At 40.6% G+C, this 15,119-nt stretch overlaps 1 non-coding gene across 1 annotated transcript in view; it reads right to left on the bottom strand.

Annotated features, from left to right (window-relative positions):
- Nucleotides 1-15,119, bottom strand: part of LOC106178814 (uncharacterized) — a 106,002-nt gene that overhangs the window by 8,920 nt on the left and 81,963 nt on the right. The window contains exons 97-104 of the transcript XR_015332687.1: nt 12,044-12,178; nt 11,531-11,719; nt 11,208-11,321; nt 10,622-10,925; nt 10,121-10,238; nt 1,939-9,780; nt 698-1,701; nt 275-372 (exon numbers count right to left, since the gene is read on the bottom strand). This is a non-coding gene — a transcript (uncharacterized LOC106178814). The remainder of the gene's footprint in view (nt 1-274; nt 373-697; nt 1,702-1,938; nt 9,781-10,120; nt 10,239-10,621; nt 10,926-11,207; nt 11,322-11,530; nt 11,720-12,043; nt 12,179-15,119) is intronic.

Here is a 15,119-nt window from a genome sequence, read left to right on the forward strand (position 1 = left end):
AATATGTGATTCAAAAATGTGTTTTTGTCCATCTGGATATATCATAATTAAGCCAACCTTTGCTATCTTATGCAAGTTTGAGCTACTTATATGTCTTAAACATTAAAGATATTAAATATTGTTCTAAGTACACACAACTATTGATCTGTGCCATAATACACACACACACACACACTCACGCACACACGCAGCCAGTATATACTCTCAACAATTCTATCATCATCTACACATTATCTAAAGACATATAGCTAAAAATATCTATTTCACCATTTACCTATTCCTTCATCAAAATTCCAAAGGCTAACCAAATGTGGAGCACCATTTTGGTAGTTCACATTCCAATTCTGCTGTATTACTACAGTGTCAAAGTATCTGAAAATAAATAAAATACCATTTTCTTAACAGTTTCATATAATTCTTGTGAACAACATTAGGAAATAATTTATTACTTGAATTCAAAAAATTTTGGAATATAAAAATAGGAACATCAATATCTGTTAATTCTACATGATAATGCTAAATCAAAAATACATTATAAAAAGAGTAATTTTCAAATTCATCTTAACACTTTAAGTATAAGATGAGTAAAATGCCATACACATACTTTCACAAACATACATTCCATGCACTGTCACTATACTGAAATCATGAAGGTTTTACTTTCAAACTGAAACTCCTAGGAGCTTATCTTACTTACCTATTCCAGACTCTAAGCTCATCAATACAGCCACGGAACCTTTCTCCTTTAGGTTGTATGCCACTGCTGTCAGCAGATGGCTGCCATTCTTCCAAAGTGAGGGTACCTCCAGATACAAATGGGTTTGACGGCAGGCTGAATCTCCTCCTGCGAGGAACACCAGTGCTGCTGAAGATGTATACGTCCAGTGATAAAGATTGCACACTCCAGACCAAGGACAGCTGGTTCCACTGGTCCTCTTCAAGCTCAACTCCTGTTCTCCAAACATAGCCATCATAGCTCAAACTAATATTTCCATCAGTTTCAAGCTGAACATAAAAACACTTGATGTAAGCATAAGACATTATGGTTCCTGAACAAGAAGGACAGCGTTTGACCAGAAGTTCTATGGTGACATAATCTGCTCCGTCAAAGGCATCAAATTTCTGGGCTGTAACAGAGGAATCCCTAAAGCATAATGCATACCCTGCTCCTGTTGGGTCAAGCACATCTTTTATGATGCTTTCATAAGGTCTGACCATCATACTATTAACAACAGATGCCAGGTCTGCCTCGGTTGTGTGTGACCCTAAATCTAGCATGCCATTTGAGTCAGAAGCTCTGCTTCTTCTAAGAGGAAGCAATCCACAGGATTGGGTGACAGGGCGCATGGGGCAGTCAGCACATCTTCCACAGAGTCCAGACATTTCCAAGTTTGATAACAAAGAAGAGGGCATTGTTAAGTCCACATACATCCGGAATGGTGCTACACGGACAAGCATTTCAAATTCTATGTCTGCAATGCTAAATTTATATCTGTTGCCTTGACGTCTAATCAAAATACTGCATCCACCTCTGACACGATATGAAACTCCTCTTCTTCCAATGTTGGTTCTGTGTCCATTGATGTTTATATGTATACCTCGTCCAGTCCTGCTATTTTCTATGACAAAATTTTCTCTAAGATAGCGAAGAGCAACTTGCTGCATGCAAAGGCCTCTACGACCACAGTTTCCGTACTTGATCTGAAAGTAATTAATTAATTTTTAAATACCAAGTTCCAGGCATTTTTATTACCAATGTATATCATCAATTAAAATGCAAATCCAATATTTTAAGAGGTAAACATTTCACATTTTCCTATGATAAATTTGAAATGACCACATGAAAAGCAGAAGGTAAAAGCTCTGATTATCTTCACTGCTGTATATAAACTTAAAACAGTGCAATTAGTTTTTTGGGAAAAAATGACAATACTATACCTCTACAGCCAGATTCACAGATGATGTCAATGAGAATATTCCCACTTGGTTTATACCATAGGTATAGCCATCGTATGTAGTGAGCAAGCCATCAGGATCTGCACTACACACTGCCTCATGATCTGGTGGTAGCTGGGGCTCTGTTATGGAACAATCAGCTCCTATCCATCCTTGACTACAAGAGTCACACTCCTTTCCTCTCCAGTTGGTCTTACAGGTGCATTTTCCATTCTGTTGGCCACATTCTCCATGGCCATTGCATGGGTTGGATGACCCTCCTGGGCAGACGTTGTCACATTTCCTTCCCCAGTAACCCTTGTGGCAAATACAGACATTAAAAAAATCAACATGACCGAAGTTACATTCCACACTACATGTACGTCCTCCCCACAAAGGAAATGCTTGACCTAGCTGATTGCAAAGACCTTTTGCAGGCCAAATTGGAAGGTGCAGTTCCTGTTGACACCGGTGGGCAAAGTACAGAATTGAATCAAGAGCAGCTTCCAGTGTGCCATTTACTGCTGTGTTCCACAGACAAGTCTGATAAGTAAAATACGCTGTTCTTGAGATTGTTTTACATTGTCCGTATAAAATTCCAGTTAAGACAAGTCTGTAACAAAATGATTTTGCTTTTTTTTCAAACTCAGGGTCCGAGAATGGTAGTTTTGATGAAAACTCTGAGGAAATGCTGTCTATGGGTACAGGGGCTGTTGAAATGACCCAGGCTGGAATCCTGAAAGTTGGTGGAGGAATAGTAAGATGCACCTTAGCCATCTGATCATGAACTGTCCTTCCTTGTCCTTCATTAAAGTTCCAAAAGATCCCTAGATGAGCCCAATCATGTGGATGCACATTGATATTCCATCTATTGATCATTTCAGCTGGAGAAACCCATCTATTCCAAATCAAGCACTGGTCAATCACTCCAACAAAGTTCTGATAGGGAGCTTGTCCCACATCCACTGTTGGTATCTGCCATTTCCCTAATGCTATTGTCCCCTCAGGTGCAAAACATCCAAGTCCTATGGTATACTGTCTGTACAGAGCTTGTCGTTCATCCTTAATGTAATATATATGGAGTTGGCCAGTAACCTTGAAATAAGTGAATGCAATCTTGCTCCAGATATTTACATCTATCCTGATGTCTGTTACAATGGTGGTGCTACCATAGACCAAGGTGACAACATAGTCCTGAACAGTGACAGCAAATGTAAGATTTTTAGTATAGGAGATCAAAGTCCCCCCAGCCTGACCTGTGGTGTTGCCATACATGTAAAACAGGAACTCGATCGTTATGTAATTGCCATACAGCACTTGACTAGATACCTCATGAGAAACTATGCCAGAATTGTTGAAAAAGAGGGCATAAGCACCTCCCTGAATAAGGCTTAATTGTAAAGGTATTGATTCTGTATACTCAGGTGTCAAAAATAAACTCCTGGAAGTGTTAACTCTCCACTGAACAATGCTGTGATAAAGGGTATGTTGATGGAGACTAAAATGAGTTGAAAACTGATAGAGGCCAAGCTCCTTAATGCGGCACACATCATCTGTACATTTGCTTACAGAAGCTGATGTAGAACAAGTACCACATATGCCATTAGCTGTTTGACAATTCACTGACTTCACTCTCAAGTAAACATTAAAGTAGTCGTCTATGTATTCTGCAGTGAGAATGAAACCATCAGACCCATCTATCTCGAAGTAGTTCTCATACTTTTGATGCAGGGTGTATCTGGATGTAATACCATGATCCTTGTCCACGGTGATCAACGTCTGGTTGAGGAATATTCTTGTTAAGTGTTCATGTGATAAGGTGTCCAAAATCAGTATGGTTTCATCTACCATCATGCTAACGCCAACTATACATGATTCTCTGTTTCTGCAGTTAATTTGCTTGATCTGAATGGTCAGGTTGTTTGAGGTATCAGAGTACAGTACATAATCACCAGCATCTTGGAACATGAAAGATGATCTATCAAATGTGGCATAAAACCCATTACGGATGGAAGAACAAAAACGGTAATCAGTAGTTATTTGGTCCTGTAAAATAAGAGAACAATCAGCGCCAAACCAGCCTGTAGTGCATGTTGTGCAGTTGTTGTCTCCCTCCCATGTAAAATCACATTCACATTTTCCATCTGTTTTACTGCATGTGCCATGATTATTGCAAGGCGCATGGGGTCCGCCAGGGCACAGTTTGTTACAGTATTTGCCCCAGAATCCTGGTGCACATGAATTGCAGCTGACAAAATCAGGACCAGGGAAGGCACACTCCTCTGTACAATTAGGGCCATACCATCTGGGAAACATATTTCTGGGAAATATGTTACATAAATGCTGTGCAGGCCATGATGTAGCATCCAGCTCCATTTGACAATAATCCGAGAACGACATCACAGATGCAATGGCCCAATCATAATCTCCAGTATTGTAAATGTCATCAACACATGCTAGTAGGTAGAAACTCTGTAGACTTGGGCTGAGGTACCCACAACTTCTACCAAGAAAAGATGTCTCTACAAGTTTTGTGCAATGTAATTTCACTGTTGTCTCTTCATTTGGATCAAGGTACACATGATGATATTTCCTTGGTAACATGGCTACCAGTGCACTTGAGAACTTCCACCTTGCCTTTGCCAGTGTTTTTGGATGAGTGATGATGCCAAAGTTGTTACCAGATATTAAATCATGAACAATGTCCCCTTCCCCTTCATTAAATTTCCATAAAAAGGCCAGGCCGAGTTGCCCTATAAGAACATTGACTTGCCATCTTGCTGAAACTTGACTGACAGTGAAAGCTCTATGCCAGACACGTAACTCATCAATCTGACCATGGAAACCCTTTACTGTAGGTATCTCTATACCCGAAGGTTGCCACTCGCCCAAAACAAGAACATCCTCTGGTGAAAAAGTAAATAGCACTGTGGCTATGTCAAATGCTCTTTGATGTAAAGTCCCAGTTGAATCAAACATGTAGAAGGACAAGATGCTAGAAGTTCTGTCTACCACAACTGCAAGTTGGTACCATTCATGATGAATTAGCACAAACCTAGTGTCAAATGTGTGTGTTCCCAGCATGATCTTTACAGAATGGTCAAGAAAGATAACCAATCCTGATGATGTTCCACTAGACAGAATCACTCCATTTGCATAGTAAGTCTGGATAAGCAATTCAATTGTGATGTCAACAGTGTTCAAGAGAGTTCCATTGAAGAGACCAGTAGTGATAAATGTATTGTTGAATTCTAAGCAGTAACCAGCACCTGTCAAATTCCTCCCTTCTTCAAACACATTCTCATTGTACAATGCTGTGAATAAGGTTTCTGAGATTGATACTTTCCAAGACTGACTCAGATTGATGATGTTAGTTTCGTTGTTCAAAGTTCCATATCCCTTACACTCCCCACAAGCTGCACCATCACTATCACAGAAATCACTGGCTAGAGTCATGGTCAGCATGAAGTATTTCCTAACTACTCTTATTCTTATCTTAACATCTGAATGGACACTTGCCAGTTCATATTCAAATGTAGAATGCTGCCTGAAAACCAAGTGTTGTCCTTTCTCTTCTTGGCCACTAAATGCCAATCTAGAGTTGTTTTTCCAGATAGCCAGAGAATCATTTCTTCTTTGACCAGCTCTTATGAGGAACATTTCTCCATTTAAATACACTGCCACCGCACTTGTACATGCAGCTTGTCTGAAACAATCTTCAGTTCTAATTTGAACAAAGAAGGAACTATTAGAGTTCCTGGCCAGGTAGTACTCCCCTACTTCTTTGAAATCATAGTTGAAGCCTGAGAAAGTCACGAAGTGTCCAGTTCCAAATGTGGCACACACCTTCCTCGTGATATTGGTTTCGGATGATGGAGCATACAGTTCACAGTTGGGGCCCACCCAGCCTTCAGCACATTGTGTACAGTCTGTCTCATCTCTCCAGTTGACTTCACAGTCACAGTGACCACTGGTGGTGTTACAGGTGCCATGGCCATTGCATGGGTTGCTGGCCCCTCCTGGGCAAGTCTCTGAGCAGGTCTCACCCCAGTAGCCCTGGTCACATATGCATACTTCCTCGTCAGTGAGAGAGCCAAATTTACAGTTAGTACTGCAAGCCAATTCAGCCTCCAATTCATCAGTCACAGTTGAGTTGAGAGCCTCACAGAGGGATTCTGACGCATTGACTACAGCCTGACACTGACTGAAATAGGCTTGTACTGAAAAACTATAGGCAATTAGCAGATGAGATGCCCTCACATCTGCTATACATGTTTGGAAGAAGAAATCAAGTTTAATTGATGCACAAAGTAATGTCATCTCATTTTGTGTGGTAAGAAGTAGGCATTTTTCTTCTGCCATGGCCTCTAAGGTTCTGTTGAAATAGGAGGCTGCAACTCTTGGGGCAGGCAGTGAAGAATCTTCAGATGCATACCAAATGGGTGTTTCTTCTTTCTTTTTAGGTAATGTGAAAACACCGTTTCCCAATAGGTCAACCAACTGCTTTCCTTTTCCTTCCACAAATGTCCAAACAGCACTTGCTCCACTAATCCTCACCCCAATATCTGTCTTGTACAGCTGACTTACTTCTGGTGCTGTGAAGCTCCGTTCCCATGCCCTGATGTAGTTGACTTGGAACTCAATAGGATCATTGGGAAGGGGGTAGGGAATCTGTCCCTGTTCTGGCAGCCATCTTCCAAGTGTAAGCACACCTCCAGGCAGAAATATGTCAATGTCAATATCCACTATCACTGTGAATACCTGCACATGTCCCAAGTTGTCAAAAAGATACAGAGTGCAGGCTCTTGTCTGTCTGACATAGGAAATGATTAGGTGGTGCCATATGCTTAAACTGACCGACATGCTGGTGTTATATATTCTTCCATTCATATGTATTGCCAATGTATTGGACACACTGAGGGCAAATATGCTATCTTTATCATAAGCCACGATGATGCCTCCATGTCCAGAGTCTGCGTATCTGTGCAATTTCAGACTGATTTGTATGCTGACGTCTCTGCTTGTACTAAATACATTTTCAAGTGGAGTGGTCTTGCAGCTGGTGCCATTAAAATATAGTCCATATCTGGTAGAGCTGGTTATTCTCTTGGAAACAATCCTGTCTGGGAATGTATAGATGAATCCTGTGCTCACGGACACTGCCAGTTTGAACTTAGCAGCAAATACACTATTGATGAAGGTGTTGTTAATATTTCTCATTGCAACTGCCATACCATCAGCTGATACAAAATCATTATTTGTGTTGCCATCACAGTTTCCACACAGCCCTGAAGCACTTTCACAGAATGACGAGATCTTACTTGTAACTTCAACAGAGAACATCCCTATTCTTGATGATAAATCAATTCTGAACATGCCTGAATATGAAACAATGACTTGGGTTTTGGATTTCTTCGCCAAGTGAACTTCACCTGCAATTTCTAGAGCCTTGTCAAATGTGGATTCTTCTCCATTGATCCAGTAACCTATTTCTGTTTGATCATCTTCACTGGCATGGAACGTAACATTGTTACTGTAGTTGTCAACTGCCACCCACACATCTGTGACACATGTGCTATATTCACATGGGAGCTGCCTCACATGGACAGTGATATTACCTGTCTGGAACAGGACATATTCACCTGGAGTTGTCATATCATACATCTGCCCATCAAACATGATGAAGTGAGAGAATCCATATATCTGGCAAACTTGAGGCCCATCTCTTGGAGGTATCGTTGTTTCATAGGACTCGCATCTTTCTCCATACCACCCTTCATTACAGGTCTTGCACAAGTTGGTTGCGTTTCTACTAAGTGGACACACACACTGACCAGTACTGTTACAAGTCCCTTGACCACATGGAGATTTGCCATCTGATGGGCACATACCATCACAGTTGTTGCCAAAGTAGCCATCAAAACAATGACAGGCACCATCGGTCAAGTTTGCTTGGCCTGATATACACAGTTCATCACAGTTCTCACCTTTCCATTTTGGGAAATGTCTTGTTGGAAATGTCTTACAGAACTCCTGGGCAGGCCACACCTGTCTGTTAAGGACAAATTTACAATAGTCTGAATAGGACACCAGTATTTCCAATGCTGCCTCACTGTTTCCATAGGCCCCAATGTTGTAAATACAGGACTGGTAAAACAAACTTATCATGCCTTCTCCCAATGCAATGCAGCTTGAATTGAATGTGGCTGTGTAAAGGAGCTGTGTGCAGAACCTTGAGGCTTGTGCTAACTTGGTACCAGTTAGAGACACACTGTAGATACTGTAGGTTGTAAGCGAGGGGAAATGGATTTCTGCTGAAGAGATTTCCCACACTGGTTGCCTCCAAGGTTTTGTCTGCATACTCAGAGAAACCCCTGCAACAACATCAACAATTACTGTCCCATATCCCTCATCAAATCTCCACAGGTTTGCCAAAGATGGAGATTTTGCTGACAAGTACTTCCATGCACCTGCATGTATTGAAGTAAATGTCTTCACTACAGACCATATTCTCAGGTCATCTACCTTTCCCACAAAATTCCAGTTTAGGCCATACACAGAAGATGAGATTCCAGTGTTCCACTGACCAACCATGAGAGACCCTCCAGGTGTAAACATTTGGCCATCACTGAAAACATACTGGGCATTTTGGACTGTGCCATCAACTGCAATAACAATCAGTTGGAGGACTTTAGTAGTTTTCTTCCAAACTAATGCAATATGATGCCAAGCTCTGATTCTGATGGAGATACTGGTATCAACTTTCACAGCTCCATTCTTATAGTCTATGCTCAGGGTGGTGCCACAGCGTAATACACTGAATACATCACTTTTCCTGTAGGAGACTAAGGTTTGACATCCACTTGATTCCACATCTGGATAAACTTTAAATTCCATTGTCAGCTCTGCATCTGTGAATGTGTTTAGTGCTCCAGACACCACATGAGAGGCATTAAAAGCCAGGCAATGCCCTCCAGCACCTGTTGGTATAATCAAACCAGTAGCTGTCAGTAAGGAATTGGCTGCAGTAGCAAGCCATGATGGGCCATAGGTTGTATGAATAACTGCCTGGTTTAAATTGGCATCAATTATCACAGTTCCATTTGCCAGTTTGAAGTCATCACGTGGGTTATCATTACATGACCCAAGCAATCCTCTTGATGTGGCACAGATACTAGCTCTGCACTTGACATGAATATCAAGGTAGAGTCCTCTCACGTAGATGTCTATCGACAAGTCAGTGCCTTCAACTAAAAAGTGGTCTGCTGCCACCCTCTGGTACACATAGCCTGCTGCCAGAGTTATCTGTGGTGTAAAATTGATATCAAGGTTATTGAGCTGAATATGGCCAACAGGTGAGCTGGCAGTGGTTGACCCTTGGATTACGACAACATCTGATCCAATCTGAACTGCTACGGCATCCAGGGCAGTGGATACACTGTGTGATGTAGACACAATACTTCTGCAATGCACCTTCACCCCTGTAGCATCAAAAAGCACATACTCTCCAGTTCCTTGTAGATCAAACATAGCTCCATCCATACTGATGAAGTGACCACTTGAAAATCCTCTGCCATGGTAGAAACCGTTAGAGTCCCTGTTTGAGACACCATTAACAGCCACAGAGCAGTCTGAACCAATCCTGTTCCCCTGTGCACAGACAGCACAGTTAGATTCACTGGTGAATTTTATGTCACATATACAAGCTCCTGTGTCTTTGTCACATACACCACAGCCATTGCATGTATTGTCCACTCCACCTGGACACAGGTATTGACAGGCTGGCCCCCAGTAACCCTTGAAACAACTGCAGAAGCCTGGGTCTGTTCCTCCAGAGATTTTTTCCTAAAATGGATGTCAAAGTGCTGCATTCTTTGCAGATTTGTATTCTTTTAAAAAGTTCAAAACTGAAAGTTGTAAAATCTTGAGAGAGAGAGAGAGAGAGAGAGAGAGAGAGAGGGAGAGAGAGAGAGAGAGAGAGGGGTATAATGTAAGTTCTTTCTATTGATATGTATCTGTTTGTAAACATCATACAATATAGATAAGAACACACAGTTCAATAATTTTTTTCTATTTAAAACAATTTCAAATTGAGAAAAACTTATATATGACATGATGCTATGATGCCTTTCTAATGAATCAGAATAAAAAATCACAGCTGAATTAATCGCAGCACATATTTTACCGGTTTGATATATCCAGTGCATTTTGTGGTATAATTTGAAGTCACGTCTACAGTTGTTATCTGGTTAGATGGGGTGTAACTCAACTGCCATGTAATAACTGCACTCAAAGGAAGTCCTCTGTAATTAACACATATATATATACAGTCACCAAAAACATATCATCAACATCACTGTCATTTTTTAATATTGCACTCCCTAAATGACCTGCATCAAATTTTAGTATGTCTAACATGTTGATAGAAAAATACATGTCACACAAGTCTCAGAAAACTAACCTAAAATTGGGATTTCAGTGCATGAAATGTATAATATTATTGTACAAACCTGGCATTAAAATATATTCCTGCATGTTAGTCATACAAATCATTAGCATTTTTTTGACAATTTTGTTGTAAATCCTTATAACCAGAAGTAAAGGAGGCACAACAAATAAGTGGAATATTTTCACCCAGTATATCTATTTGAATATGGTGTAAGTATGTATGATTTCCAACACTTACACAACTTTGAAGACATACTGATGTCGGCCAGGTCTAAACTTGGAAGGCTGCCCCATGTTAATTGTAGCCAGTGCTGGCTGTGAAGAATGGAAATTATTTCGTGCTCCTACAGCCAGGTAAATATTATGTGGATTTTGGTTGTCATAGCCCAGCCAGGCATGGTAAGTGTTACCAAAGTCATCCAAACCAACACAGTTTACAATGGGAAGTAGAAGATCCTGGCCACCCTCTCCATCATAGGGGTCCTTGTATTCTCCTTGGTTGGCTGTACATTCTATGGTGCAGTGGCCCAAGCCAACAAAGTCTTGAATAAAAAAGTATTTGGCTTAATTGTCAAAACATTAAATGAGAAGCAACTCATTACATTAACTGATATATGAAATCATTTATTTGTTCCTTAAAGATAAATTGATGAGTACTTTGTAAATTTTCAGTCAGTCATTTCAACTGTAATCTATAACAAAAACTACAATTACACTTTGAATTATTTCTTGGTATTTTGAAAAGTGTTGAGAGATATTTTATCTCCTGTATGAAGTGCAATGTATCAATATGTACAATCCATGTAAAGTGTCTTTAACATTACCACTGAGGCATTGAACACAGTCTGGCATTCTGAATCCTGGTTGGCATTCTGTACAACTGGCCCCTGTCCAGTGCCCCCTGGTGTCATCATTATAGCACTGACATATGGAGCCACCTTTAAAAAATTATTATGTAGTTTTATATATATATTACAAATACATCTATAAAATTATACCACAGAAATATTTGAAAACACCTTGTTTTCTATACTTGGACTTAAAATATCAATTTTCCTAAAAAAGTGTAAATTATCTAGATACATTTCAATAGTCAAATATATCTAAAACACAGAAGTCGGTACAAATGTTCATATTTTCTCAATACCTGGTAATGTAGCTTCCCCGTGTATACACAATACATTACAGCTGGCATTGTATCCTATGTAGTTGTCCTCACACCTCTCACACTGCTCTCCTGTGTACTGTGGCACACACCTCTCACAGGCCAGACCAGCAAAACCGTGACCACACACACAGTGGGGAGTGTTGTTATCCACTGACAACTGACAAGTTCCTGGAACAAATGAAAAACAATACAATCACAATTCAAATATATCTAAATTAAACAGCAGGTATGCAGTATTAAATTAGCAGGTATGTAGTATCGCACTTTGATAAATTGTTGAGTTAAAGTGTAACCCTGATAAAAACACAAAATATATTGTCAATACATTATGCCAATAAAACATTTAGATAGTCTGATTTAAGTTTTATCATCTATCTCATTCAAAACCTGTGACATAAGGCTCAATAGGAACACTGCATTTTAGTCCAAATATATAAATATAGTAAAATAGCCATTAATTTTAACTTTATTTTAATCGAAATATACTCCTACCTCTATCATTACAAGGTGGATCACCAGGACAAACAAGCTGTGAGCAATTGGCTCCTTCAAAGCCAGGTTTACACAGACAAATGGACTGTCCTCCTTGTCTGGTGCAGGTGCCTCTATTGGAACAGTCTGGCTCTCCTGGATTTCAATAGTTTTATAATACTAACATCATACTGCTAAAATACAAGATCCTTCCAATATTTAAGTTGAAAGTAATACTATATAATCTCAAAAAAAGTTTTATCTTATATATAACCTCAAAGTCCTCAATGAGTACTATCCTTAATTCTGACTTTACACTGATATACCTCATAAGCATGCATCTTCACAAATGACTAATATACCTACGGTAAAGTGCCATGAATTTCGAACGGCTCTTGAATTTCGATCGATCTAAAAATCGGCCGTCTGGAGTTTTTTCTGGACCATGAATTTCGGCCAGTAAGCAATTTTGCGCGATCTTCATTTCGTGAATTTCGTACACCTTAAAATCGGCCACCGGGCTATTCTCGCGCTTATAAAGATCTAACAGTCGGCAATGTTGCCCTAGCGTACCTTTACCTGAGTACTACGTGTGCGGCCCAAGGTGCAAGATAACGATCACTACAGTTAGTTTAGGACGCTAAACAACATCGTCATATCCATTCATTCAGATAACAGGAGAATCTATTAAGAGTTTCACTGTCGGGCTGTTGTTTCTTTACCGCAGTATTCGGTGTGAGATAGCGATCGGTAGTTTTGCTGAGGCGCACAATAGCATTGTTAACAGTAGAGACTTCAGTAACAGAACAAAAGAGCAATATTAAGAGCTGCAATAAAGATTACCATTATTGCTTTCTTGTCTCGCTCAGATTTTTTACGATCTCTCGCTGACGATCTTCCACTAATGAAGTCCCTTGAAATGTACAAATGTAATGAAAAATATTTTTAAAAATTATAAATTCCAATGGAGAGGGATGGAGGGTTAAAAACAATCGAGAACGATCTCCGGCTGACGATCTGCCGCAAACGAAAGCCACTGAACGAGTATGAGCTTTCTCGTTTCACTCGGATTGAGACGCTGAGGATACGAAAATTGCGTTCTCGTCTCGCCCTTTGGCTTACGAAGTCTCTTTAACAAATATGAAAATTGCCTCCTGGTCTCTCTCGGATTGCGAACGATCTCTCGCTGAAAATTTGAAATTTTCCTTTTTGTCAATCAGCTTTGTCAGTTGCCGTGCGTATGAAGGTCCGGAAGGTGTCCCCTTTCACAAATTGGCCTGTAGTTTGCTTAGTGTTTTGTACCGCATGAAGGTCACTCTTGTCACTGCTGCATACGGCGTGGAATGTGTATCTTAAAGTTAAAGTTCATAGAAACATTTTATTGTGTTTTGTAAGCTTTAGGAAGTAGTTTCGTCGTGACTGAATATCAGCGTACACTACAAAGTAGTACCATTCATCTGTGACGCATCATAAAAGCTAGGTACGTCAAATTACTCTAAGAAAATTTCTTACAACGTCCACGGCTGTCCCGACAAGCTAAGACGTCATTTAAAAAAAGTCGCAAGCCGTCTAGCCGTCTTTGAAAATATGACGGCTGGACGGTTCGCTGGGAAAAGCCTTGCTCATAAGGGTATATTTATTTAACTAGGGGCTTACTGACATCACCCAGCTTACATGCGGGTGCATGCCTCCCAAAATTATATTAAAGGATAAAATTGTAATATATCTAAGTTTAATTGTTTGTAAATTTTGTAAAAATTGCCCATGCCACCCCGTTAGTTTGGAGGGTTAAGCTGGATCTAGTCCGTGTCAAAATTCTTTGAAACTTTGCAGGAAAAATCAATCTTCCTTTGTTTCTCTGGCTCCTTGTTTAGCCCAATGATCAGATTTATCTAGTGCCCCCAGGTCTGCTGGAGCAGCTCTTTGAAATAACACACAGGTAGATTTTTATCTGAGATAAATATTGCGTTCGATACACTCAAGACAAAAGCTACCTGTGAGCTGAAGGGCACTTTACCCTCTAATTAAGAGGTAAAGCAAGTTCCAGCTAGATGGACGATTAAGATCGGACTTCAGATGGTAACTAGTATTGTTTACCTCAGTTCTGTGAAAGCAAACGAGAAGGGTGTCAGAACAATGGTGCATAATTATATAAATTATACAGAGAATTTGTACATTCAGGTGACATTAACTTATAATCGAAGGGGATTTTCGATAATATTCCTTGAAAAGTACACTAGATTTAAAGAGAATAATATCATGGTTGGCCAAAAAATTATATAGGCACAGTGTATCCGTGCGTATGCCTGGTTACGCCCCTGTCGCAAACCAGCAAACCATATCCTGCGGACTACATGAAAATTGCCTTCTACATGTAGCATGGACAAAAAGTCCAAGCTTCTATGCTTGCTCGGATCGCTGACGATCTCTTGCTGACGAATAAAGTAACGAAGTCCCTTGAACTAGTGTGGAAATTGGCTTATTGTCGCGCTCAGATCGCTCACTATCTCCTATTGACGATCTTCCAGTCCCTTCAACGAATATAAAAACTGCCTTTTCGGTTTACTCTAGATTACCTATCTCTCGCGTTTGTTTGAAGATGGTTTCAATGACAAAACGTACACGCTTTTCAAATGCGTACATTGACGCAACTATGCGCCAGGAAATCAGTTGCTGCTGCTGGTTAAGATTGGGTTGCCTGAGCGAAAACAAAATAAATAAAAATAAAACGGCCCTGCACCACCCCCCACCCCCCACCCCCCAAACCTAGTATATTTGATCGCAGACAACAATCAGCGGTCATCTTGGTCGCAGCGCACGACGGAGAGAGACCGTAATACACAGTTCGGCTGCCGTGGCGAAGGCTACCTGTGCGCCGCACATACCGATCTGCGGTCGTAGTGGCCTCCCCGCACGGAGGAGAGGCCGTAGTGCCGAGGCCGGCTTCTGCAGGGAAGGCTACGTATGCGTCGGAGACACCGACCCGCGAACGGCGAGATGAGGACGCATTCGCGCGTAAAGCTCCGCCCGACTTTAACGGTAAAGGCAACGAACCTGGTCGCGGAAGACACTTATCGCAGATGAAGGCTACCTGCAC

This window comes from Lingula anatina, chromosome 2 (genome assembly GCF_051362555.1).
Source record: "Lingula anatina isolate TDL-2025a chromosome 2, LinAna3.0, whole genome shotgun sequence".
NCBI lineage: Eukaryota > Metazoa > Brachiopoda > Lingulata > Lingulida > Lingulidae > Lingula > Lingula anatina.